The sequence below is a fragment of the Pelophylax lessonae genome (genome assembly GCF_965119305.1).
Source record: "Pelophylax lessonae genome assembly, chromosome: 11".
NCBI classification, from domain to species: Eukaryota; Metazoa; Chordata; class Amphibia; order Anura; family Ranidae; genus Pelophylax; species Pelophylax lessonae.
Window position 1 is genome coordinate 29395025 of NC_138778.1, and position 7660 is coordinate 29402684.

The following is a 7660-nucleotide window of genomic DNA, read 5'->3' on the forward strand; positions in this document are numbered from 1 at the left end:
CCACACTGACCACCGATATAAGTGAGCACTACACTGACCACAAATGTAAAGGGGTGCTATACTGACCACCAATGTAAGAAAGCACTAAACTGACTACCAATATAAGTGGGTACTGCACTGACCACCAATGTAAGGGAGTGCTATACTGACCACTAATGTTATTGGACACTACACTGATCACCAATACAAGTTGGTATTACAGTGACCACCAATGTAAGGAGTCACTACGCTGACCACCATTGTCATTGGAAAACTATGCTGACCAGCAATGTAAGGGGCACTAAACTGACCACTAATGAAAGGGATAATTTCTCCACTAACCACCAATGTATATGGGAAATTACATTGATCACTAATGTAAGAGGCACTACACCGATTACCAACATAATGAGAAATTACACTGGCAACCAATGTAAGGGGGAACTACAATGACCACTTATATACAGCGAAAGTATTCGGCCCCCTTGAACTTTTCGACCTTTTGCCACATTTCAGGCTTCAAACATAAAGATATAAAACTGAAGCCACACCCAGTCAGTTACTGGATCCTTGATTGAGGATCCTGGGGAAGTTACAACTGTACACCAAAACTTGACTTTGGTGGCGAATGGTAAGAACCCCAGTTGGCTTCTTTTTTACAATGAGGAGATTTCCCTTTACTTCCTGTAACAGAGAAACAACAGGAAGTGGTAGAAAATCTCTTTTAAGCACAATTCCCTGTTTAACAGTTATAAATAGAACAGGTGTCCCCATTGGAAGCTTTTCCCTCTATTCCCCTTCTGGTGACAACTGTAAGACGGGCCATACACTAGTAGATTTTCTTACAAAAAAAAACCTTGTCAGTGCATTTGATAATGCTGTTAGAAAATGAACAGTTGTCATTAAAAAACATGGGATGTGACTTGTTATGCGTCTTTAGTGACCAAAGTCACATGACAAGTCGCACAAGTGTGACTGAAGCCTTAGACTTTAGGGTTCCGATCACTTTCTCCCTCGAGGATAATGGTCACCTGGACAGAGAGGATATATCTCCCCAATAGGGGCACAGCAATAAAAGCTTCTCCCCAGTCCAGAACTAAGAAAAAAATATTTTTCTTTAGATATACAAAACCGCAGAGGTGATCAAATACCACTAAAAGAAAGCTCTATTTGTGGGAAAACATCAATTTTATTTGGGTACAGCGTTGCACAACCGCGCAATTGTCCGTTAAGGTAACGCAGTGCCAAATCACAAAAAGGCCTGGTCAATAAGGGGGCAAATCCTTCTGGTCCAGAACTGGTTAAGATTGGCGTCTGAGACTCTGGAATGGGTCATATGCTATTATAGTGGAGTCTATTTTGGACAGGGACTTATGCAACCTAATTGATGCCCGCACACCTTTGTATACCTACCCTTATCCCAAATACCCCTTATATTTGTGTGAACAAAATGATAAAAATTTAGTTTGGGTACAGCGTTGCATGACTGCGCAATTGTTATTCAAAGTACGACAGCACTGACAGCTGAAAATTGGTCTGGGAAGGGGGTAAAGTGTCCGGTATTAAAGTTCCATGTATAGTAAAAAGCTGAGATTATTTTATTTCCTTTCTTATTTAAAGAGGAAGTAAACTCCCCTTGTTTGTTTGTACCTATAGGTAAGCCCAGGGCTTTTTTTTCACAGAGAATAGGTGCAGGAACTCCCCCTTCTAAGTTACTTTTTGTCTCCGCCCCCTACCCACCTCCGAGCACTAACCCTTGGTCCCACCCCTACCCACCTCCGAACACTGACCCTTGGTTCCACCCCTACCCACCTCCGAACACTGACCCTTGGTTCCACCCCTACCCACCTCCGAACACTAACCCTTGGTTCCACCCCTACCCACCTCTGAGCACTGACCCTTGGTTCCACCCCTACCCGCCTCTGAGCACTAACCCTTGGTTCCACCCCTACCCACCTCCGAACACTGACCCTTGGTTCCACCCCTACCCACCTCCGAGCACTGACCCTTGGTTCCACCTCTACCCACCTCCGAACACTAACCCTTGGTTTCACCCCTACCCACCTCCGAACACTGACCCTTGGTTCCACCCCTACCCACCTCCGAACACTGACCCTTGGTTCCACCCCTACCCACCTCCGAACAATGACCCTTGGTTCCACCCCTACCCACCTCTGAACACTAACCCTTGGTTCCACCCCTACCCACCTCCGAGCACTGACCCTTGGTTCCACCCCTATCCACCTCCGAACACTGACCCTTGGTTCCACCCCTACCCACCTCCGAACACTGACCCTTAGTTCCACCCCTACCCACCTCCGAGCACTGACCCTTGGTTCTACCCCTACCCACCTCCGAACACTGACCCTTGGTTCCACTCCTACCCACCTCCAAACACTGACCCTTGGTTTCACCCCTACCCACCTCCGAGCACTGACCCTTGGTTCCACCTCTACCCACCTCCGAACACTAACCCTTGGTTCCACCCCTACCCACCTCCGAACACTGACCCTTGGTTCCACCCCTACCCACCTCCGAGCACTGACCCTTGGTTCCACCCCTACCCACCTCCGAACACTAACCCTTGGTTCCACCCCTACCCACCTCCGAACACTAACCCTTGGTTCCACCCCTACCCACCTCCGAACACTGACCCTTGGTTCCAAGTATAATTTTGTATTGGAATGTATGGAATTAGGTTATGATAACAAAAAAAGCAATAAGATAGACCCCCACAGCATGCAGCAACATACCCCCCCCCCCCAGCAGCAGCAACAAAATATCTCCCAGCAGCCAGAATCAATAGACTCTCTAGCAGCCAGCAACAGTAGCCCCCTCCCTAAACAGTAGATCCCGCCCAGCAACAATTAACCCTCAGTATCAAAAGATCCTCCACCAGCAACAATAGTTTGGCATGCAAAAATAGATCCCCTCCAGCAACAATAGATCCCCCAGCAACAAGCATCAGTAGACCCTCCAGCACCCCCTGCGTTCCCCCACGTTCCCGCTGAAATAAAGCCCTGGGTAAGCCTATAATAAGGCTTACCTATAGGTACTGTAAATATCTCCTAAACTTGCACCGATTAGGAGATATATTTACTGTAAACTGCACTGATTACGTCATCGGCGCATAAGCTCTGAAGAAACGGCCGCTCGGATTGTGCCGTGACTGGTGGTTACTGAGCGCATTCTGCTCTGGCCAATCACAGCGCCGGATCTATACTAGCTCATTATGCCTTTGTGTTACAAGTTTTTTTTTTTTTTTTTTTTACGGGGGTTTACAACCTCTTTAGTGGCAGTTTATTAGCTTCCGCTATCGGCCAGTTTAGGTAAGAAAGGGCACGCATTTAATATGTACTGTATGGGCCACAGACAAAAAGAAACTAAAACAAAGCTTTCCTTTTATATCAAAAATTGCTTACACATTCATAAATAATTAATACTATGAACCAATAAACTATTGCTAACAGGTTTTAAAGACACTTAAATTCATTTGGTCAAAGTTCACAGAGAACTGCCATGAAACTCTTTGTGTTCGGCGATATCAGTCATTCCAGATAACTTTTTTGACAGGTTAATTGTACCGCTGATCAAGTTTACGTCAAGAATGTGAACATTTTTTCTCTCTTTAAAGAGCTATTTAGACTGCCTTGTTTTCCAACAATATAAATGACCTATACAGCGGGACTGATTTACTAAAGGAATAGTAGTATATTCTCTTAGCCATCAAATATTGCAGAAAGTTTGGAGTTAAGGGATACTCTCTATTGGCTTACTTAAGTTATTAAAGTGACACATTAACCACTTAAGCCCCGGAAGATTTTACCCCCTTCCTGACCAGGGCCTATTTTGCGATTCGGCACTGCGTGATTTTAACGGACAATTGCGCGGTCGTGCGACGCTGTACCTAAACAAATTTGACGTCCTTTTTTTTTCCCACAAACAGAGCTTTCTTTTGGTGGTATTTGATCACCTGTGCGATTTTTTTGATCATGCGCTATAAACAGAAAAAGAGCGACAATTTTGCAAAAATAACAATATTTTTCAAATTTTTTTATATGAAATTCCCCCCCAAAAAAATTTAAAAATCTAAATTTTTTAACATTTTTGGCCAATTTGTTTTCTGCTACATATGTTTGGTAAAAAAAATCACAATAAGCGTATTTTGATTGGTTTGCGCAAAAGTTATTGCGTTTACTAACTAAGGGAAAGATTTTTGTCATTTTTGTTGTTTTTTTTTTTTTTAACGAGTAATGGCGGTGATCTGCGTTTTTTTTTTGCGGGACTGCGACATTGCGGCGGACAGATCGGACCCTTGACTGACATTTTTGACACTTTTGGGGGTACCAGTGACATTACTACAGTAATCAGTGCTATACATATGCACTGTTACTGTAAAAATGACACTGGCAGGGAAGGGGTTAACTTTATTGGGGAAGGAGGGGTTAAGTGTGTCCCTAGGGGCGTGTTTCTAACTGTGATTGGACATGGCTACTGGTGTAAGAACAGAGATCAACGGTCACACATAGTAGAACCGTATGATCTCCATTTTTACACAGGGGAGAATGACAGGCGGCTTTGTTTACATTAGCCGCCTGCCTTTCTCCCTTCACGGCGGACGATTGCGAGTGACCGGCGGACAAGCGCGGACTCGTTAGGGAACGAGCCGGGGCGGGAGCGTGCCTTCGGGGGCGCGCGCTTGCCCGCTATTGGCTCACAGGTTAGTGATGTGCCGATATGTCACTTTGCCTGGCCGGGGCTGACCGCAGCAGTATATGTACTTGCGGCGGTCGGCAAGCGGTTAATTTTTTTTTTCATAAAACAGATAATATTAATATAAAACTCCTCCTCTGCATTATCTCTGAAAATGTCCCCCAGCAATGTTTTATATTCCCCCTAAATCTTTTGAGTCTTGTAGGAGTCCTCTACTAAATTGAGCTATTTAGTCTTGTAGGACTCCCCTCTACTAAATGGAGCTATGGAGTCCTGTAAGAGCCCCCTCCACTATATGAAGCTGTTGAGTCTTGTAAGAGGCCCCGCTACTACATGAAGTTATGGAGTCCTGCAGAAATCCTCTCTACTAAATGAAGCTATGGGATCCTGTAGGTGTCCTCTCTACTATATGAAGTTATGGAGTTCTGTAGGAGTCACCACTACTACATCGAACTATGGAGTCCTGTAGGAATCCCCTCTATTATATGGAGCTATGAAGTCTCAAAGCAGTTCCCCCTACTAAATTGAGCTTTGGAGTCTCCTCTACTATTTGGAGCTATGGACTCCTGTAGGAATCCCCTTTATTATATGGAGCTATAGCTATGAAATCTCATAGGAGTTCCCCATACTAAATAGAGCTTTGGAGTCCACTCTACTATTTGAAGCTATGGAGTGCTGTAGGAGTCCCCTCTACTACATGGAGCTATGGGGGTCCTGTAGGATTCCCCTCTACTAAATGAAGCTAGGGAGTCCCATAGGAGTCCCCTCTACTACATAGAGCTATGAAGACCCGTAGGAGTCCTCTTTACTACATAGAGCTATGGAGTCCTGTAGGCATCCCCTCTACTACATTGAGTTATGGAGTCCCTTCTACTATATTGCGCTATGAAATCCCTTAGGATTCCACAATACTACATGGAGATATGGAGTCCTGTAGGAGTCCCCTCGACTACATGGAGCTTGGGGTCCTGTAAAAGTCCCCTCTACTAAATGAAACTATGCAGTCCTGTAGGAGTCCCCTCTACTACATGGAGCTATGGAGGTCCATAGGTGTCCTCTCTACTACATGGCACTATGGAGACCCGTAAGAGTACCCTATACTACATGGAGCTATGGAGTCTCATAGGAATCCCCTCTACTACATGGAGCTATGGCGTCCCCATAGAAACCCACTCTACTACATGTAGCTTAAGAGTCCTGTGGAAGTGCCCTCTACTACATGGAGCCCAGGAGTCCTGTAGGAGCCTCCTCTACTACATGGAGCTCAAGAGTCCTGTAGGAGCCTCCTCTACTACATGGAGCTATGAAGGCCTCTGGGAGCCTCCTCTACTACATGGAGCTATGGAGTCCTGTAGGAGCCTCCTCTACTACATGGAGCTATGGAGTCCTGTAGGACCCTTCTCTACTACATGGAGCTATGGAGTCCTGTAGGAGCCTCTTCTACTACATGGAGCTATGGAGTCCTGTAGGAGCCTCCTCTACTACATGGAGCTATGGATTCCTGTAGGAGCCTCCTCTACTACATGGAGCTATGGAGTCCTGTAGGAGCCTCCTCTACTACATGGAGCTATGGAGTCCTGTAGGAGCCTCCTCTACTACATGGAGCTATGGAGTCCTGTAGGAGCCTCCTCTACTACATGGAGCTATGGAGTCCTGTAGGACCCTTCTCTACTACATGGAGCTATGGAGTCCTGTAGGAGCCTCCTCTACTACATGGAGCTATGGAGTCCTGTAGGACCCTTCTCTACTACATGGAGTTATGGAGTCCTGTAGGATGCCTGCTCTGTACTAAAACTGTACATGCAGCATTCTGAATGCCACACACACACAAGCGGCATGTGAGGGTCCGGGACACAGAGCATCAGAGTGCAATAACAGTACCAGAATAAAATCAGATGATACACAACTTAATGGGACAATTACTTTTTACCAAGTTCTACTTCTCCAGTCACCAGATTCAATAAATACAGCACTGGACTGTCTCCCAGTTTCCATATTCCTTTTATGGCCCCATGCAGCCAATTTTATTCTTTCTGTCATTCTTCTTGTGTGATAAAAAATGATTATAGTAGATTTAAACATTTCATATAAGCTTTAACAATTTAATTTCAGAAGTTGTTTTCATTCATTTTAATTAAATATACTATTTTCATTAAAGTAATGCCTGGTGATCATGCCATAAGTCAGGTATGTTCAGACTCTTCCTTTTATGGGGTGACAACTGTCTCCCAATTGTGCTCCTGGGATGCCTCCCTGTCACATGTGTACCTGGAGGAGACTACAAACTACCATACTGACTAGTGATCGACCGATATCGATTTTTCGTTGCCAATACCGATACCAATATTTTGGCCAATGCATATCGGTATCTGCTGATATTGGCTGGTATTTTTGTACATTAATTTTTTTTATTTATTTATTTTTTTTTTTTTTTTTGACAGGTACTTTTGTGGAGGAATCTGGAGGTCTAAAAGACCCCAAACCCCTCCTCTGCACTTAAAAGCATTCAAAACGCCAAGTTTGGCTGTTTTGAATGCTGTCATTTTTTTAAATCTGGCGCCAGACATTACCCGGAAGTGATGCCATGACATCACTTACGAGTTTTTGCATGGAGACCCGATCAGAGCCGAATGCGGCTTTGATCGGGTCTTTGGCGGCCATGCAGGCTGGTTGCCTGCAAAAAAAAAAAACTAATAAAAACGACTCTCTCGTAGTTAATAGACGCAATATTATTTGCGTAAACCAATCAAAATACACTTATTGCAATTTTTTTTTTTTTTTACAAAAAATATGTAGCAGAAAACAAATTGGCCTAAAATGTTAAAAATTTTAGATTTTTTAATTTTTCTTTTGAGAATGTCCTATAGCAGAATGTGAAAAATATATATATATTTTTTTTTTTTCAAAATTGTCGCTATTTTTTTGTTTATAGCGCAAAAAATAAAAATCACAAAGGTGATCAAATACC